The sequence below is a fragment of the Vicugna pacos genome, chromosome 11 (assembly GCF_048564905.1).
Source record: "Vicugna pacos chromosome 11, VicPac4, whole genome shotgun sequence".
In the NCBI taxonomy this organism is placed as follows: Eukaryota; Metazoa; Chordata; class Mammalia; order Artiodactyla; family Camelidae; genus Vicugna; species Vicugna pacos.
The window spans coordinates 11,663,902-11,685,703 of NC_132997.1; the positions used below are offsets into that span (position 1 = coordinate 11,663,902).

The 21,802-nt window shown below is 39.8% G+C and overlaps 1 protein-coding gene across 4 annotated transcripts in view; it reads right to left on the reverse strand.

Moving 5' to 3' along the window:
• Positions 1-21,802, reverse strand: part of LOC140699627 (trafficking protein particle complex subunit 9-like) — a 217,169-nt gene that overhangs the window by 19,763 nt on the left and 175,604 nt on the right. Inside the window, exons 1-2 of one of the 4 annotated variants that reach the window (XR_012077860.1) lie at positions 7,087-7,203; positions 4,383-4,607 (exon numbers count right to left, since the gene is read on the reverse strand). The exons of 2 other annotated variants lie outside the window; for them this stretch is intronic. The gene's annotated coding sequence lies outside the window, so the exon portion shown is untranslated. Of the gene's footprint in view, positions 1-4,382; positions 4,608-6,390; positions 6,535-7,086; positions 7,204-21,802 lie in introns of those variants that run through there. One more of the 4 variants, XR_012077863.1, reaches the window with a different exon arrangement.

Here is a 21,802-nt window from a genome sequence, read left to right on the forward strand (position 1 = left end):
AACTACCAAGGCACCAGCATAGAACCATGCGATCACTATTTTAGGTTAAATGAAGGAATTAGCTCATTCAATTCTAAAACAGAAACCTTAAAATAAATACTGAACTTATTTACAGATAAACAAATTTGGACACAAAAAAGTACAGTTTCTCCCCCAAGACACAAAGATAATAATTGGTAAAGGCAAGATTTGAACTAATCTGCCTGATTATAAAGCTAAGGTGGAAATCCCCTTCGACTGTGTAGGTCCAGCAGCACAGCCCATCACCCTATCTTTGTTCAGATCTGGCTTTAGACAGCCTGAGACAGCACCCCATTCCTATGGTACTCGAGGGGAAATGATAACAATAAGGATTTTATATTCAGTAGTTTCTTAGGTCTCAATTATATAAAGTGTCAGCAGGTCAGCAGAAAACTCTGGGAAATATGAGTGGGTCCAGAGCTTTTTGCTGATAAGAAACTCAATCTATCAGGACAGAGTGACCTTCCCATGAGTGGCCTCATGAACATAAACTAAAGGCAGCTGAAATGAAAGCTAGCAAGAACATGGAAGTGAAGCAGGAAGGATCCCTACTATCCCCTGCCCAGTTGCCTCTTCACCCGCGTGGACAAGATGGCAGAAGACCCAGGTTCTTGTCCAAGTTACAACATCATGGATTCTCACCCATAAAATGTTGTGACTCTATGCTGTCTTAAGTCCTTTACAACTAAAATATGATGACACCAATATCTCAGCGGAATGTCTATATCTCCACTTTCTCTCTTCTATTAGGAGACTATATATATGGCCACAAACAGAAATTCAATTAAAAACACCATGCACGAAGCCTGGTGAAAGTCTGTGTAAGAGACATTGTTCTCACTCTCTGTGAATGAAAACTCAGAAAAAGTGGACCTTCTCCCTCTGCAAGTGGGAGGTAGACTGATTTTGTGTGTGTGTGTGTTTGCATGCACATGTGTGTGTGTAAATCAAATAAAATATATTCTGGGATGTGCACAGTTTTTTTTATGATACTATCATTTCATGAGGATGAGCCAACCTTTAAAGTAATTTGAAACTACTTTTCTGAGAGGCTCTTTTGGTGGAGGATGGGAAAGGGGAAAGGAAAGGAGGAAAGAAGTAAATGAAGCAAAGCTGTAAGAATACTGCTAGGGAAAGGCAAGACATTAATTTTGTTCTTACTTGCATCACACACAAATTAGGGACTGGCTTTCCCCCATGTCTTGTCAAGCACTGAGTTGCAGAAGTACAGGCGACAGCCCATTTCTCACTGAGCTTGTGACTGTACGTGGCATCTTATAGACACAAATTATTTAACCTGATCAAACACTCTAGCAGCAGGCTGTAATTCTCCTAATTTGAGAGACAAGAATACAGGAAGTGAAAGACGGTATATAGCTTGACCAAAGTCAGAGGACAAGTAAACTAAAGAGGATGAATTCAAACTCAGATCTGAACGCAGAGTCTGATCTTCCCACTCCCAGGGCTGGAAAATCCTTAACACAAGGCTCCCCAGCTCCTCTGCATTGTTCCTGGCACCAAGCATTTCCCATGGCGATGGTCTCCAGTTCTCAGACACAGTGCTCTGTGCAGCCAATAACTTCCATTCGACCTTGATCATCTACCTGCCACACCTACCAGGCTTCACCATACAGGCAGGAAAGCTGGCTTTCAAGTGCATACAAAGCCACCCCTGGTCTAACCTGGACTCTTCAGCAGCTTTTCCAGCATAAAGGCAGCCATGAAAGTGCTCACAGTTTGTACATGAGCCACACTACCTCTCTCCATCTGTCTCCCCACCTATACTACTTAGCTATGACCATTTTGAGAATCTTGGAAACAAATTTTTAAAAACAGAAAGGAAAGGATTCTGTAACAAGTACTTAATACTTACAATTTTAAATGAGAAGTTACAAAGTGAGTATTTACAAACCGAATCTGCCTTCCTAGGTGTCAGTTTTAACAGTTAAAAAACATAATAGCAAAAATTTCTCACTTAAAAAATTAACAAAAACATCAACAATAATCTGGAATAAACTCAAAAACAATGCCCATGTTGTACATGTAGAAAGTACAGGACTGTACTGAGGGGTAAAGTAAGAAGTGTGAAAGTAGAGACATCAACATATTGTATTGAGGAAAGCAGTTTTAAGATGTACGTTCTCCTAAAGATAATTCAAAATTACTAAAAAATCCCATGACAACACTTATCTGTTTTTTTTAACTTGAAAAAATTATATTAGAATTCTTCAGGAATAATAAAGTCATAATACAAGCCAAGAAATTTAGGGATCGAAAAAAGAATCAAAAAATTCACACTGTAATATGTTAAATAAATTTTTACAATATGTAAGATATAGTGCTAGAGTAAGAAAGTAAGATTGACAGAAATAAATCATGAGCTCAAAAAGAGACTCTAGTGTACATAAGTATTTTTTACAGGTGAGATTTCAAATTAAAAAAAAAAGTATGAATTTAATAATTGTCTTGTTCCAATCAGAGAATACCTGGAAAAAACAAATTCTATTCCAGTCAAAATGACCGCAAGAAAAATTACAGAAAGTGATGTAAATATTAGAAAGTACTAATAAGAGCAAATACAACTCTTTGCTCATATCAATTCAGCTTCTCCTCACTGTAACAAGTACCATTATCATCTCCATCTTAGAGATTAAAAAAACCTACAGAAGAAATTTATACCAGTATAAGAAAGCATTTCTAAGAATAAAACCCAAAAAGAAGACATTTACTATCTTAAGATTATTTTGGGCCACAACAATAATGAACCTACTGAACAAAATGAAAGGCAAGAAATGACAAGTAAAAGCTCTCTGATACATGTTGATGAAGACAAGGGGTTAATGTTCATAATATACATTGAGCTGTCACAAAGCAACAAGAAGCTCCCCCACTTAAATGTTTGCAAAGGACAAAAGGGATCAATCACTTTTTAAAAGTCATATGGCTAATGAGTGAAAAATGCTCAAAACCTCACTGGTCATCAAGTGCAAACTAAAATAATGAAAATCATTTTGCTCGTCATATTGGCAAATATGTTTAAAAGATATTATAGCTAGTGTCCATCTTTGAGACAACAAACTGTGAGCGATCTTTTGGAGGATGACATGTCAATGGATATGTAAACTCTGAAAAACGTGTGTGCACACAGGCTGAACTCCACTTTTAGGAATCGTTACACTTAGAAAAAATCAGTTCAAAAAGATGTACTCATCAGAACATTTACACAGCACTGTTTACAATGGTGGGAAGAAAAGCTGAAGTGAAATCATATCCAGCGATAGAGAATTGGTTACATAATTTATTCTACATCTTTTCATTCCCCACAGGAGAAGGAATTTCTAGATTCACTTGAAAGGATCCTGTGATGTATGAAGTTGTCACATCCAAGGACTAAATTTCCAGAAACCTTAGCTAAAGGAATACTCATACAAGATCACAGGAATGTTTGTACAAGAAGGATGCCAGTCAAACACCCTTTCTGACAGTGGAAAATGGAGAAAACTTAAGTGTTCACCATCAAGACAATGATGCGGTAAATCACGGCGAGCTGTGGGCACTAAAGTAGCGGCGTTTCGGCGTGGTCCAAGGCCTTGTCCACAGTACTCTCCCACGAAAGGTGTCGTTACACAAGAGACCAAACCTGCACATCAGGAGACCCCTTTACTCTATCTGAAAGGACCGGGTGAGTCTGGAGGGGGAGGACGTCTATGATATATACGTTAGTGAATAAACCGAGCTGCAGAAAACATATAGTATGGCCTTATTTTTCAATAAAGCATATATACACACACATATACATAGATTTCTCATATACGTGTATGTATGTGTGTATATATATATGACAAAGGCATAAAGGTCATGAAATATATACTCCACATTGTCAGCAGCTTTTACTCTCAGGAAAAAAGGGGAAGGGAAGTAGGGGACTTTAGGTACCACCACAGTTCTCTTTTCAGAATTTCAAGTAAGTATACTTGGAATTTAAAAGTTTACTTAAGTACAAAGTAAAATGGACGATGCCTCCACAAAACAGAATGCTATACTGGTAATTAAAAATCATGTCAGGGGAGATAGAATATTGTAGAAAAATGTGTAATAAGCCGAATGGAAAATGGAGGTCTCCACACAGTAGACATGCACACAGTGCTCGCTGGTTTTTATGACAGAGCTGATACACATTGATGAAAAGAACAGAAAATAGATGTTAAAGTGTTAATTATTATCTCTGAGTACTGGGACCAGGATAGACCCTTTTGACTCTTTTTTCAGACTTTTATATTAAATACACATTATTTTTCATCTGAAAAATGCATTTTTAGATGTCTAGTACCACACATTGAAAAAAATACATGGGTAGTTACAGAAACAAATAACTAGGAGACACCGCAGCACCGTCACACAGTGTAGAAAGGGCGATCCTGAATAACACCACGCAGTTACATAAGGACCCACAAAGTGAGAGCACCCGCTGTAACAGGCCGCGGCTCCCTTCTATTTGTCAGTTGTGTCTTCAGGGCTGAGGCATTTCTGAGCACGGCCAGTGTCAGTGCTGGTGTCTGGATGGATGCCACTGGAGGTGAGGGCACCTGCAAACCGAGAGGAAGAACAGAAATAATCCTCTGCTTTTTCTGTCTTGTTTCTTTGTTACTTTTAAAGAGAGGCGTAAATAAGATAAACTGAATCTTCCTTACTGAAATTTCAGTAATGAAGCCATTTTTAAAGTGTTCACAACTTATATTCTCCCTATAACTGTCTTTTCAAAAAAGCCTCATATTTATTAAATGTTAATTAACTCAGTTAATTAACTACCTGTTGAAACCTTTTAAAAAACATGAAATGCACTACGTGAAAGCACCACGCATGCAGTGACTAGCTCAGCTGTCTTTACGGCAGTGCAGTCAGCCCCCACCATCCCGAGACCCTGAGCTCCTTATGCTGGGAAGAGAGCACGCTGCTTCCTCAGATGGAGAGAAACGGTAAAAGCATTTTCTGAAATCTACAGCACTGACAAAACATAACTGACAAATCCCAGGCTCCTTTGAGGCTGTCATTTTCCGTTTCTGGCCAACACCCATCAATGAGCAGAACCACCCCATTCCCGAGTCATGGGACTCACGTGGGCAGCAGTTTTGGAGAAATTTCCAGTTATAGAATGTTAACCAACTATACATAAAACTCTGAAAAAGAAAAGATGCAATACTCAGATTTTGGAAGACACTCAAAATATTCTCCTAAGTCTTAGTAGTTGGAAAGGCCGGGCTTCTCCTAAGCCACTTATTTATTTCACAGCCAGTGAGCATCTCCCTCAAATCCTGCTTCCCTGTGTGTGCTGGGAGCCTCAGGCACATTGATGCTGTCTATCTTATAAGTCACAAGGCAGAGGCGTGTGTCTCACGCCTGCAACTCTCACACAGGCTCAACTCCGAGCCTCAATTTGTGAACTTGGCCCCATTTTCTCACCTGTTTATTTGGTATCTGTTCTTCTGTAAGCTGCCTGAAGTGCTTCTTGGAACAAGTTAGAAGAATGAGTGGGTAGAGAAATGGACAGATGGACAGGTGAGAGATGGGCAGACAAACAGGGAGACTCCAAGAGAAGGGGAGCAAACAAAATTTCCTATGCAAAACCCTCTTCTAGTCAAGGAAGAAAACCATCACGAAGAAGTGTGAAGAGGCAGGTGGCTTAGGACTGTTTCCTGGATTCCATCAAAAGTCACACCACGTGATGAGAGGGTAGAAGTATAAATAATAAAAGACAAAAAGCATGCATGTTTGAAAAATATATCTACATTATGTACTTTCTAAAGAATAGATTTATATCAGCAAGGCTCAATAACACAATCTTTGGGTATTTACAGAAGTGAGAATCCCATCTCCAATCCGCAAGACATCCCTTCGGAGCACTGAGAGTCTACACGGTGCGATCATAAAGCCGTAACCGCAAAAGCTGTGCTATCCTGCACTTACGAGGAACGAGCAGCTGTGCTCGGCCTGCCCACGCGCATCATTTACAACCCACAGCACCTCTACGGGGGAGGAATGACTAGCGAGCCCTGTCTCTGCAGGACAGAAAAAAAGTCCGGGAGAGGCTAAGCCGACCTACAAGTTCTCCATCTCACAGAACTTGTCACTCCAGAGCAGGACTCGAACTCGGCCCACGTTTGTAACCACAGTACTACCGTACTTTATGCGCTTTTTGTGTGTATAATGCATTTGTTTCTGGCATGAAAGTGTATTTAATAAATGATCGGTTGTCTTGTATATTTCATTAGCTCACAATCTTTATATTTTTGAATTGTACTCTTCCCCTGGAGAAATGAACGGAAAGAGCAGTGGTCAGAATGAGGTGGGGCTCCATTCTTTATCTGTTACCTCATCTCATCCAAGTCCCCAAGCAGGGAGAAGGAGCAAATGCTCTCTTCATCTTTTCAAGAGAGGGCTCCAGTGATGGTGATTTACTCAACTCCAAAACTAAGTCTGGGGGAAGGGCACATGCAGCAACGAGAGCAGTATCACCTGTAGGAAGGCGAAAAGAGCTCAGGGGATGGCTCAATGGGTCAGCCTGATTTAATTTCAATTGATAATTCAATAACACACTCTAAAAATACTAGCATGCAATGGATTTGCTCTTTCTTGACATCTAGCAAGTTTCCACAGCCGACATGTAACATTATCAGGAACTAGTGAAAGGAAGAGTCCATAGACAAGGAAAATCAATGCCACAGGCAGGCTGAAACCCAGGCTGGAGGAAAGGAAGAGAAAGGGCATATTTAAGAAGAGGGGAAAGTCTGGGAAAAAGACATCATCACAAGGACTCTCAAGCATCATCCAGCAATCATATAATCATTCTTTCAAGAGAGAGTTACTTAGGTCCTATTTTGTGCGAGATTTTACAAAGGGCAAAGAGAGACCGCAGCGTCCATGGTGGCAGCAAGTTGCGGGGCTATAATACAATTCTAATCCTGGTACCTTGCACACTTGTCCTCAGTATAAAGGCAAAAATTAAAGTAAAATAATACTATGTAAACCATACACATTGCTGAAATAAATTAAAGAAGACCTAAATACCTGGAAAGACAAACCACGCAAATTCCTGGATCAGATGACAATATTCTTGGGATGGCAGTGCTCCCCAGAGTGAAGCACACATACAACGTGGTCTCGATCACAATCCCAGCGGGCTCCTCTGCAATAACTGACTAGCTTCTGCTACAATTCATATGGGAATTCGAGGGTCTCAGTAACCAAAACTTACTTGAAAGAGTAGAACAAAGTGAGAGGACTTGTAATTCTCAATTTCAAACATTACAACTGTATCTACAAGTGAGATTAGAGGCCATTTTTAAGTTATTATTGTGTTTATCCTTATTTTCTAAATTCTGTACAACGAATATACCTGTTAGAATAAGAAAAATAAAAAGTAAGGTTTCTTTTAAAACATGCACACCGATTCATTCATTGGGAAAAATTATTTTAACTATAAAGAGGTAAACAAATATCTAGTGAAAAAGGACTACTTAAAAACAAGTGTGCATTTACAATTTTCATAAATTGAAAACTGAAAAGCACAAACACATCAAGTTTCTAGGGAGACTGGTGAAACATATTAATAATTATTTTCAAAAATTCTAATTGCACAATGAAAACACAAGAAAGGGAAAATCGTGATTGACAGGCAACTGCGAACACGTGGAGAGCAAAGGCCTTGAAATCACTGTTCCTTTAACTCTGCTACTAGCTCAATAGGAGAGGAAATTCCTCACTGAGGGGACAGTGGAATCCCATGCATAAGATAGGATACACAGTGCAAACTGCAGTAGTATCGGGAGTGAATATGTTAGAAGAATTCTGAAGTTACAACATGGCTGAAAAACTATAAAAACACTGACAGACAGATTAAAACACACAGTCATACATATTATATAGAAACATGAACTCTGCTCCCATGTTGCATAGAAATACAAACATATTTGTTCATTTATGGGCACTGATTACTTTATCCCAGGTAGAATATTTCAACTAAAACAAATAATCAATATTACACTCCTATTGTCAAATGTACTTGATAAGTTACTCTGCTATGTAACCATATGTGTCTAAGATAGATCTAAAATTAGTGAAAAAGAGCTTTGTATGGTTTCTTGAATTCTTCTCAAAATTCCAAGTTTAATTTTAAAATAGATCTGAGCAGTATTTCTATATTATCTTTTCCCTTGTGAAATGAACAACACAGTCTTTTTTCAAAATTCTGTCCTTACAATGATTCACGAGCACAGTATCCTCACAAAACTGCTGGACAGCAAGTCACTATCCAGACACTGTGACCAAATAAATGAAACAGAAGGAAGACAGTGACCCTATACTGGAGGACTTATAGTCTGTGTCAACACTGGGGTTTTTACTTGATTGGTTTGATTGGGTAGCAAAATAAAATCAATCAAGTACTTTCTTTGAGCATTCTATAAGTCATGACTGTGTTTAGTGTCATTAGCAGGAAAGACTTAAGCATGACTTGGTTAGGTCAACTAGCAACAATCATCACTGGAGAGTGAGTAATAAAGAAGTTAACTGATAGCAATGCTTCTGCCTACATGAGACCTAAAATAAATCTACACTGATATCCGAAAGGAAAATAAGGAGATGAGGTCCCCAATGAGAAAACAAACTAACAAGAAATCAAAAAATGAAAGTCATTTTCATTAATGATTCCAGGCAGTAGTGGAGCATGGTGGTGAAGATCATAAATGCTGGGGACAAACATGAGGGTCTGAAATCCCACAGCACTAGGTAGATGTGACACTGATATTTCAGTGAAATTTTCTGCATCTCAGTCTCCTATCCATAGACTGGGGACAACAACTGCACCCATCTCCTATAACGGTCCTAAGAATTAAGTTATTTTATATATAAAAGCTTAAATAAAATACCTCAGAGTTTAAATAATACCCCAAAAGCACAAGAAACAAAGAAAACAGAGACAAATTGCAGTTCATCAAAATTTAAAACTTTGCTTCAAAAGGCACCATCCAGAAAGTGAAACAACAACACAGAGGAGAAAATTTTTTCAAATCACTTATCTGGTAAGGAATTTGTATCTCAAAATGAAGAAAAAAAATAACCTACAAGTCAACAATAAAAAGGCAACTCAATTAAAAGGTTAATAAAGTATCTGAAAAGGTATTTTTCAAGGAAAATATACAAATGTCCATAAAGCACAATGTAATGATGTTCAATAGCATTAGCTGTAAGGGAAATCAAGTCAAAACCACTAGGAGAAACCGCTTCACACTCACTACAATAGGGTATAATAAAAAAAAAATGGTAACAAGCACTAAAGAGGACAGAGAGGAAGCGGAGCACGCAGCCCTTGCTGGTGAGGATGTAACACAGCGTGGCCACTTTGGAAAACAGCCTGGCAGGGCCTCAGAGAGTTGAACATTTCGTTTCTGACTTACCCAGCAATTCTGCTCTCTGGGCACACACGTAAGAGAACGGAAAACAAATATCCACGTAAATGATACCACATGAGTGTTCACGGCGACATTACTCATCACAGCCAAAAACAGAAACAACCCAAATGCGTATCAGCTGATGAATGGGTAAACAGTGGGGCCCAGCCATAGAGTGGAATGTTATTCAGCAATAGCATAGCACAGAATAGTGACTAAGGCCACAACATGAGCAAACATTGAAAACGTTACTCAGTGTGAAAGAAGTCAGTCACAATAGACGTTTCCACTTATATGAAGTGACTCGATTTACATGAAATGTCCAGCACAGGCAAATCCACAGAGAGAAAATTGGCTCCTTGGGGCTGGGGGAGGATGGGGAAGATGAGAATGTCTGTTTATGCGTACGGGGCTTCCTGTTGGGGGGATGAAAATATTCTAAGATTGACTGGGATGCACAATTCTGGGCATAGAGTAAAAACCGCTGTACATTTTAATGGGTGAATTCTATTCAAACTCTTAAGAACAAAAGGACCTTGGGCCAGTATCTTCCATAGTAAATGCAAATTGCTAACTTTTATTAGAGGAAAAAGAAACTGCTCTAAGCATGAAAGCAGGAGATCAGCAAATGTGAGTTAACCGAAATTGGACAAGAGCATTTCACTTGAAACAGTTGCTGAGTGTACACGAAATATTCAGAAATAGGAAAATCACCTTGACATCACGAGGAAGCATTCTGTTTCAAATACAGATCAAGGATTCGGCAAGCCCAGCTGCCAGAAATGACCAGAGAAGAAACCTGGTTTATAAAACTAGCACCAGAGACAACAAGGAATGGTGATGAGGAAAGCAGGCGGCGAATATCTGGAACAGTTCGCTACAAATAATTTCTCCATCAAAAATTGAAAAATAAAATGAAAGTGATGAAATGATCTGTTGACCGCTCGAGAATGGGCTTCCTTCGGTGCTGGACTGTTCTTTAACCCCGATTGAGAGACTCAGGAGAATCAGCATGGCTCCTGGGGGTCCCCAAAGGACTGCCCACCAGCACGCTGACCACCATCACATCTGCCAGGTTTGAATTGCAGAGAAGAGACCAAGTTCTGAAAGGCACAGGAAATATTGACAAGGGAAGAAAACGCTGAGGTCAGTCCTGGGACAGAGGCCCTCTGAGCAGAGGCCCGAAGGCTGCAAGTGAAGTGCAGTAGACCTGGGGCAGGAAGGGATCACGGGGGAGCATATCTCAATTCTCTTCTGTCTCTGCCTCCGGTAGGAGAGATAAAGCCTGCATCCTTCTCACCTGGAACTGTGGGTTCTGGCTGGCAGAAGTCTTACTGACACGGAATGATTATTCAAGACTCTGTGGAAAAAGTCAAGAAATCGAGAGGGAGTAGGGAGCCATCTCCATGAGCCTCTCAAATGCTCCCATATTTATAGGGTATAATCAAAGGAAAACTTCGTTAACAGTTGTGAGATAGTAAGGAGGAAATTCGGGAAAGACAGGATGAGGCAGAGATTGTAGAATACACAATGAGTACAAAGGATTAGTGTATCTTTAGGGAAGTCATGGGGTGAGGGGAACAAGATACATTTTTAGATATGTTCATTAAAAAGCAGACCACCAGACCAGCCAGGTCCTTGTTTTGGGGATAATACACTATCTAACAACACACAAGCCCAGCGTTTATAGCTGAGGGTCTCGGTCCTTGCTTTACAACCAGCAGAGTGCTATCTAAAACCTCAACTACACAAGCAAAGCATTGTCTCTGATTTTTAAGGCAAGGAGTCTGGAGTGAGGATGCACAGGAACTTGCTTATAAAGCAGTATCAAAGCATATTTTTTCTTCTTAAAATTCAGAGGCGACTGGGGTGTGTTACAATTTGTTAACCCAATCATCTGCTTCCACATGGAACCATTATGGAGGACACCCTAGGATGAAAATCCTGGATGTGGGTCTTTTCCTGCCATCTTCAGCCACTCTATCAGGGTCTAGGCACATCCGTGAATAACGATCCTACAGTACCACTCACTCTCTTAACTCCTGGTGATTGAAACTTAATTTTAGCTCTACACAACTTAACGTAGAAAAGTTTCAGCAATAAAAGATATAATATTCCATTTATATCTCATCATATTACTGATTTTCTGATTGCTCTAAGCTGCTTCTACTTGGTAAAGCACCTCATTCTGAAGCTGAATTCAGTAATTTCCATTGTGTATTTCTAGCCAGTTTGGGCTCGCTAAATTCTTTTGGTCAAATATCGATACACTTAATTGATTTCTTTGTTTATCAATTTCAGCCAGGAGGAGAGGGAGTGTCACTCTTTTCCTCAGCCCACCCTCAACTCTTTTCCCATCAACTCAGGCCTCCTGAAAACAAAACAAAGTATTTGTTTCCCTTCTACTCTTTCCACAAACCCAACAGGAAACATCAGCCTGGAGAAAGAATTCAACACAAATGTTAAAACAAAAATCTATAAACCTGAAACAATACCATCTCCGAATCATGATACACAATGACATGAGAGTAAGTGTGTCAGGCACAAAGCATGCGGGAGCCTGACTACCTGATTTCTATTCTTCAAAGGAAGGAAGGTTTTCGTATTTTTTATTATCATTCTTGGTCATTGTTTCTGATTATGCCAAAAAATAATTTATGAAATAATTATGCACTGCAATAACTGATTTTTATTGTATCAATTTTAGAAGGCATTCAGAGGGGATAGGAAAACCCACCTCTGTAAAATATGCAAAATTTCTTCCCCTGTTAAGAACACGTATACAAAATGCAACAGAGAATTCAAATTCTTGTGGAGAGGAGCAAAAGCCACAGAATCAAATCAAAGTCATTACAATGAGTCAATTTAAAATTCACTGGACAAACATGCTCAATGCATACAAATAATTTTAAAGGCACACTGCAAACCATTCACTTAATGATCTGCAGGCTAGAGGAAGAATTTCACTCTTTAACAGACAACAGAAATCAATAGGGTGCCCCTCCAAACAAGGAGCAATGAACAATCAGGTTTTTGACAGTTCTGATAAATCAGCATGTTCTAAAGATCAAAAACCAGAAATTTTAAACATTCATTCAAACCACAATGAAAAAAGCACTTAAAGAAAAAAAGAAAAGAAAGTAAGCACATAGATCATTTCAACAGAACAATGAGAATTTCTTGTACCGCTGGAAGAAAGAACAGGCTATATCCTTTTACTTGAAAAGAGACTACTTTAAAAAATAACTGCTAAAACACATTTCATCATTCATGTTGCCTTTAAAAATCTGAGGTACTTGATCAGAAAATCAATTCTGAGTAATAGTATGTTACAATTCAGTGCCAGTTTGCTTTAGAAGAAAAGAGAAAAGTTACTGTTTCTAATTCTGCACAAAGTTTAAAGAACCTCCCTGCCTCTATCTCCTCCCATTTCCTAAGCTCATGCTCCCTAACCCTTCTGAAACAAGTATGAGAAAGTCTTATTCCCAATATGCCAAATGACAACTGAATATCAATTTATTAGTGTAAATATATGCCAACACCTTGAAATGGAGGAGAAAGGTATCAGAAGTCTATATGGAATTTCTTTCTACCTTCCTGAAATCACACACACCAACGTTCACACAGACACAGACACAGACACAGACACAGACACAGACAAATACCCCCTGGATTACTGGGCACTTCACAAGCTTAGTACTTACAAATTGTAGAAGGTAACTTTGTAGTTACTTTAAAATACAAAACTGTCAGCTTTTGAAAGCCTTCATCATCTGCTAAACCATCCAAATATCAAAGAGACCCAATTAGCCTTCGCTGTAGAATGTAATTTCCCTTGATGGCAAAACAGACTCTAAGAAGTACTGGATCAAAGATTCGTGTTTATCACTACCTATGATCGTTTTTAAGCACATTAACAGATTCAGAAATGTATGTCTCAAAAACATTTATTCCTATTGAAATAGTATACGTGTTCAATTGTCTATACAGTGACTAGGTCCCATGATGGTGTTTAAGAGCTATTTTGTGTATAGCAATATTTACTTTCAAGTGCAGAAAAGGAGGGTGTGTATTACTCAGTTGTAGAGCACCTGCTTAGCATGCACAATGTCCTGGCTTCAGTCCCCAGTACCTCCAAAAAAAATAAATAAAAATAAGTTCATATTTAAAAATAAGAATAAAGTTATAAAAAATGCAGACTAAAAACCACTGCAATCTAGGTGCTACAATTATACTAAAAAAACAAGTGTTTCTATCAAATAACTATATGCCAATCACAGAGACAACCACAAGTCACACATGAAGCATCACGTGTGATTCTCAGCAACCCTACTAAGTAGACACGGATGAGAAACCCGGCTCTGCAGATGAGGAGACGGAGCTCGGAGGAGCCGGGGACGCTGACCGTCCTGCTCCCCGTGACACCGTGTCAGCCCAGGGCAAGCGCTGACAGAGCTGCACTGAGGGGACACCCAGCTGCATGGAACCTTGGGGCACTGGGGAGTCCCAGAAAACACTAAAAACTTTTCAGTGAAAAACCAGCTAAAATATATTACACTGTGCTGCATCCTTTAAACAGGGAAAGTGACTGAGACCTTTTTGATGCCTCCGTGTCCTTTCTGCCATTATCAGTTACTTGCCCTCACAGTGTGACCAGTGATGATCTGGACCCCATATGAAGTGCACTCAGATGGAAGAGCTTTTAAAGCTGTTTTATGAAGTTTGTAAGACTGTCTATGACTCACAAAGGCGGTCATCCATCACTTCTCACCGGTGTGGACGTACCACCTGAAAGCACTCCTTTCTGCTTTTTAAAATCCCTTCATCTACTCCAGACTTTTCAACAGCAAAGAAGTAGCTCAACCACAGACAGTGGACAGCTTTTCACCAAATGGACTCGAACAGCCCATCTGACAACCTGGAAGCCCTTGTCTTCTATTAAACCCACTTCCAGGTACTTCATCATTTTCTGATTGGTGGACTCGGCCTCTGACTGGCCTACTCAGACAGCTCCCAACCTCACATCCAGGGGTGGGAGAGGACCATGCTGTTGGGGAAAATCAGTGAGGAAGCTGGACATCCTCCAGCCACGTCTGCACGGGTAGAAGTGCCTCAACGTGCTCAGAAATTATACCGTCATCATCCCTGGGCTCCCATGGACTGGTTTCACATTAACCAAACTCATGAGACACTGATGCAAGAAAACCAGAAACTTAACTTTTTAATGTAACAGAAGATGTGAATCTATGAACCAGACTGAAATATCAGAGTTCAACCATGAGTACATTTTCTCCTCCACGGCCCAATCACGGGCAGGCAGTCACATGGCAAGCATGGACAGAAACGGAGCAGGAAGGGTTTCTAGATTAATTCAATGGAGTATATTTCTATTATACGAACAGATCTACTGCCCAGAAGTCAATTAACGCCAATCACGGTGCACTCTCCGTGGACAGTGGCCAAGACATGACTATGAGCTCCTGTGTAACACTCCTTTCCCTGTCCTTTCTAGGCTAACTGATGCACAGAGGTACAAAGATTCAGGGATGCCGATAATGCTAAACACCCAAAGCCCATCTCTGGGAACCTCAAAACCAGACAGCCAGGGTTTAAATACCAGCTCTGCCAATTACTAGTTCTGTGATTTTGCCAACTTAATTACCCTCTGTGTGCCTCAATTTCCACACTGTAAAACTGGGATAACAATCAAACCTTCCTTACTCGCTTGTTGAGAAGATTGAAGGATTCATTTCTGTAAAACTCTCAGAAAAGAATGTAGCACATTTTGGGTGTTCAACAAATGTCAACTTAATATCAAATTGTTTTACAAGTCTCCCCTCTAATCATCTTATGTGTTTCCTGGCTAGCCTAAGTCCCAAATAAAATCCTTATTTCTCCTTTTATACACTCTTGGGGAGCACCCTTATGTTCCATCCAACCACCTGTTTAAACTGAGGGAGTAGATGTCTCCTAACCACTCCTCTGGGCCATGGAGAGTGCTTCTCCATTCACACCCCTGGCCTCTGGCCCACAGCTAGCACTCATTACACTAACAGAGTGAGGTGTGAGTCCGGGGAGACAAGCAGGGCATGTGAAACCCTTCCTTTCACTCCAGTGTTGGTCACCATTGGGAAGCACGCGGGATGCTCAGCTCCATGGCAGGAAAGCCCTGTGCATGAAAGGGCAGGTCTTCTCAAGGGAAGGCTCGCTGTGGCCCAGAGCTACATGGGACAGGGTGATTCTGTATTTCTGGGACACAGTATCATGACACGCATTTTCCCACAGCCTTGAAGTTCATGGAGAACGTGGCTTCATCAGTAACAAAGAAGACATTTATCGCCTGTATACTCTTTTGTGTCATCTCTCAGTCGGCTGCTGGAGACAACATGTGTATAAGTATTGGATCTCCTTAAACCCCAAAATATATGAAGTAACAAATAATTCTGTGGCTTAACGTTGGTTTAGGGCGACTGTGTAACAGTTCTGACTCTGCTGATGCTAAATTATGGGTATAGGAACTATGGAACCTCCTCAAATATCTTTCATCATAAAACCATCTCTTCTTATTTTCCTGTTTCTTAGTAATTGCCAAAGACTCTCAAATGATGGCTTCACACAAAACAGCAGCTAAAGTTTAAGAGCCCTCTTGACATACACACTGTGGTAAACACTGCACATAATTTCTAATTCTCACAATTCTACAAATCAGATACGAATGTCCCTATCTCACAGACGAGGGAAAAACTCAAAACGAACTGACTCAGGCTCAAGTGGCTCAGTGGCAGCGCGTGCAGGCAAACCATATCAAAAACTACACCCCTTCGTATATGTACCAAATCTCCTACCACCAATTAACACACAGCGGCGGGGTCAAAACTCAGGGAACTCAATACACTTTTCACCTTTAAGGTCCTCCAGATGCCGCTTCTAGCTGTTTTATAAAATCCCGGCTCACTGGTTTCTAATACTAGAAGAAAAGCCCGATTTTGCTATTGTTTGCACAGCAAGTCTGAAATGTTCACAGTGAGATGACAGAATAAATCTAAGATATAAGCAGAATAACTTTTCCAGTTAGACAGACATAATGGACATTGGGCTATTCTGAAGCATTAAGTAAAGTAATCAAAATAAAATAACGTTGTTTAAGCCTTCTTTTACAAACAGGAAAGTTAAGACTGTAAGAAGGTGCAACAGTGCCACCTATGGCTAAAATGACCTTCCAGGTTACCGGGAAAGATGCAACACAAAAATTGCCTGTAGGATCAGTAACGAGAATCAGATAAATAAAAGTGCAGCACATGCTGCACTTTGATTCGGGGGAAAGGAGGGATATTCAGTATTTAATCTGATATTGCTAATACTCCTGAATATAAACAGAAGACATAGGCTCATGGAAACTCATCTTAGAAGAGGAAAGAATCCAGTTCAGCCACTTCATTTTACAGGAGGGGAAACTGAGACATGGGATCTGTCCTCCTGGCAATCAGCAGCAAAGCTCTCCTATGCCTCATGTCTTGCACTGTAGCAAAAACCAACAGATCTGTATTAGGCCTATATTCATAAAATTCACGTTTGTATTTTTTCAACAGTAGGTTATCTAAGTATCTTGCAAAATACTAAAAGAGCCAGGATATCATACAATTTTGTTGCCATACAAAAACATTTATTTACATAATAAAACAGCATGAGCTTTATTCTCTCTATTAAAAAAGTGACATGTCAAATCAATATTTTGATATTTTAAACCTGTTAAGAATGTAGAAAAAAATCAAAATTTTCTTTAATCACAAAATAGAGGAGCTTATTCCCTGAAAATGATCAATATGGATTTTACTAAACTTAACGGATCTGGTCAGAATCCCACGAATTTAAATGTCTGAGTGGATGGTTACACGGCAACATAAATTCTGATTTGTAACAATACATATTCTGTGTAAATAATCTTCAAGGTCATCTGATTAAGGCAATTTAACTAGTCCCTGTCTCACTAGAATGATACAGATTTCATTAAAACTTCATACTACACCAAAAAAAATAAATGAATCCTTGTTACTTTAAACCATATTCAAATATAGCATACAAATACATATTGAATATGTATCAGAAATAAGCGACACTCTTTAGTATTCAGAGTTGATCCTTCTAAAATATCTGTCATTGTGACAGCACACTTTTTTTAAGCACCTGTTGGGTTCTTTGTATACAAGGCATCTACCTCTCACAGTCAGACAAATTAAACGATATTACTCAAATTTCACAAATGAGGAAATGTACTTAAGCCATGAAAATAACGTACATATTCATCAACAGGAAAGAAAAGAGTAAAGACTTTTCTTACAATATTCACTGACAATCTTTTCTTCCATATTAAAACTACATAAAACCAATTCAGTCTTTGTAAGTATTTCTGTCAAAAAGGGCCACAAGAGAAAAACAAGCAACATCATTAGCAGTGGTTGGACTTTAAGAGCTCACTTCTCTTTTGCACTATAATTATTTTTAATGTTTTGTTTTTAGTGCTTACAGAGCACTAAAATAAAAAAAATAACTTTTTATGTAATTACCTGAGAATTAAAAATTTGTGAAAATGAACAATTTTAATTTCTGCCACTCTGTCTCAACTTCTCAATGGTGTCTCTCCTTTCAAGGCCTCATCAGTCTGAGATCACTAAACTCGGCCATTTATGGAGTCACAGGTGTTCGGGTAACCACTTAACGGGAGGCTGATAAGAGGAGCAATTAAGAATGCATTCTGTGCAGCCTGGGTTCCAGCACCGAGCTAGCCACAGCCTGCTGTGTGTAATTTGGGACAAGCTGCCCCATCTCTCAATCCCTCAGCTGCAAAAAAGGAGACACTGATACCTACAATCAAACACCTGCTATGAAGTAAAACATGAGGAAAGCATTTTAGCCTTAGGTAGGTGTCCACTCACAGCGAGTTTGGTCATTATGATGATGAGGATGGCTGTTAACAAATTAAGCTCGACCAAACAGGAGAAATCACCTTAAAGGAGAAACATTTTAAGTCAATGAGCATTTCCTTTTGGATGAATTGCAGAATATTCTAATGATTTTTTAATAAACCAAATTTTGTCCATTAATTATAGATTTACAGGTTCATGGACAAGTCTCCAGAAAAAGAATTAGAGGCCTCTTACCTCTGTAAACTAAGAAAGTAAATTTTAAAAAAAATCACGGAGGAGATTATACCTCATTTGGGAGAATATGTGCTTAGCATGCATGAGGCACTCAGTTCAGTCCCCATTAACTCCATTTAAAAACATTGTTTTTTAGGAAATGGAAAATTAAAGCAAAAAGATGGAGGAATACAGAATTTTTTAGAGACTCATCTAAGATTTAAGATGGGGAAGAAACCATCCATTTCTCAGAAGAAATCTTGAGGACTATGTAAACTGGATCTGAGATGTCTAGTCCTTTAACATTATTCAAGAATTCATATTACCAAGTCTTAAAATTACCTGATAACGCACAGTGGTGATACTGATCATAACAGCTGCCATCACGGATCGAGCTCCGGCTAGGACTGCTCTGTTCTGACATCTCTGCCCCTCAGGCCTCACCAGGATGAGAACACTAAATTCGGTCATTCAAGAGCATCTTTTGTAAGTCCTCCATTTGTGCTTCTGACTCTCCCCTCACCAGCTCCTCTGAGGGAAGCACTGTTATCATCTTCCCCACTCACAGATAAGGCCACTGAGGCAGAGACTAAACCCGTTCCAGGTCACATTGGCAATAAAGGACTTCTGTATTTCTGCTGTTTGCTTTTGACAAAGGAATCTGAGATATCAATTCAAGGCAGACTGTTAAATAATCAAGTCTGTCAGGTCTTCACCTCAAAGAGCAGATACTATAAATTCCTGATGTAGGATGAGGCTGCCGCCACAAACTGACTCAGCTTGAAATTAATATCCAAGATGAAGCAGCGGATACACGTAAATATTCACAATTGTCAACTCTGCTCACGGGTCTGGGCCCTTCACTGCCTGAACGGGGGTGCAATCCCCACCCGTGTCTGGGAGAGAAGCGCGGCTCTTCCCCGGCTCACCCAGGCTTCACGGGGTATTTCCCCCCACAGACTGGCCTCAACGATTAAAAGATCTCAAGATTTTTACACCATGCAAATCTAAAAGACATTTCTGCAGATGGAGCACTTTCTCAGGCTTAAATCTTTTTTGCCTACATTCAGCCAGGGGGAAAAAAGAAACATGACTCTACAAAGTCTCTGACCCGCACCACTCACAGGAGTAGAACGGCCAGAGCAGAAGATGGTTCTTCACATTGCAGGATGAGAAAAAAATAAAGATGCCCCGACAACAGGCACTCCCAGAGACAGTGCTCAGCAGTCTTCTGCACACTCACGGTTGTGCAGTCCTAATCACCTTCTATTTCCAGAACACTTCATCACCCCCAAAGAATCCCCCTGTCACTAGCAGTCACTCCCTAATCCCCCTCCAACCAGCTCCTTCCAACCATCACCTGCTCTCTGCCTCTGCATGTGCCTATTCTGGGCTTTTCATATCACTGAAATCAACAATATGTGGCCATTTGTGTCTGCTTCCTTTCAATTAACATGCTGTTATCAAGGCTTGTACATTTTGAAGTGGTATCAGCATCTCTTTCTTTTTTTTGTTTGAAAACTTTAAAGATTATTAGAAGGTGGTAAGTACTATCAGCAAGAGTAGAGTGGAGCATAAGTGATTGGGTTTCAAAGGGAAAAGTGTGGGTTGAACAGTCAAAGTGGACTTCCCAAAACAGGTGGCATTTTTCATTTTCCTCTTCTTTTTTGTCTTTTTTATTCACTCTTACGTGTGAATAATGTTCCACTACATGGAGATACTACATTCTGTTCATCCATTCAGCAGCTATTTAAGGACGAGGCCAGAAAAATGAGTGTAAGAGGTGACTAGCATGGATGGCATTTAAGCAAAGGGCAAAATGTGCTTTCAAAAAAATCCAACAAAGAGAGGCACAAGGAAATTCAGTGTGTTTCTGAAGCAAAGTGCTTGCTTGCTTCGGCAGGACTACTGTGCAGGGCTGGGGTGGATATTGGCAGGAGTCACGGTGAGGGAGTCAACTAAGACTCCCCACTGCAAGCAGCTCAGCCAATCCTCCTCCCTCATCCTGTATTGTTAGAGAAATGTTTCTAGGTTACTCTTATTTCAAGTAATAGCATTTTAACTGCACATCTGATCATCTCCATCAGATCACATTATCTCCAAGCCACAGAAAATCATTCACTGACCGGAGCAGCTCCAGGACATAAAGGTGAATGATCAGGGAGTCCTGCAGCATTCCAGCCTGCAGGCACAAACCCCACATGTACCCTGGTGATGTCCAGAAAATAAAATGCATGGAAATTTCTCACTGCTGGTACACGACATCTGCCCTCAAATTGCCCCAAAATCATGCTGGCAAAGCACTACTCAACCCTCTCACTATAAAAAAACCAAAAAGCTAAGAAGGCAAATTTAGGCTCTTGCATTGAAAACCAGCAACCATCACTGCCAGTATCTGAGCAGGAATGCTCCCTGACTTCGAAAACCACTGCGCAGATACTTTTCAAGCGTGAAACTCATATATGTATTCCAAATAGATGATATTGCAGTAGGATTTTTCTTTTCAAAATTTCCACTTGCAACATTAGCACAAGAAAATTTATGTTTAGGCTTTAAAAAATCATTTATCCTCCACTTTCTTAGTTTTGAACTTATTATTATTTTATAAATGGAGTTATGCTGTGTATTATAAACCGTTTGATTTCTGAAAACAAGACCTTTATGACCTCACTATTTCAGAGCAAACTTTAACGATTCTTTGAGAGGTGGGACCTGGGGCGCTCACTAACAGCTCTTTAAATACTGACAAGGATATGCTATTAAGTAATGCAAAGGCTCTAACTCCACATTAGCTCAGAAAGCAAAGAAACTACACCAAAGACTTCCTTAAATATTTTATATATTCGTATTCTTTTGAATATTAAAATTCTTAAAAGATGATTTTTTTTGAAAAAGACAACAGCTGTTTTAAATTTCCTCTCACCAAGAAAGCAATCTTTGTCAAGAATAAAAACCCCTATGGAAATCGAAATGACAGGACGTTTCTAGCTAAGTGAACATCCAGATCTGAACACAAACCTAAATCCAATCAGATCTCACTTGAACGAGCTCAACAAAGTCCTGGGCAACCCTGGAAATTAGCTCTTTTGTTCCAAATGTTGGCTGAGCTAAGATAATCAAACAAGGAAGGGAAAGAGAGAAGACGAAAGTCCACCTGGCAGCCTCCATCAGTTTTCTTCCAGCCACAAGGTGCCTCTA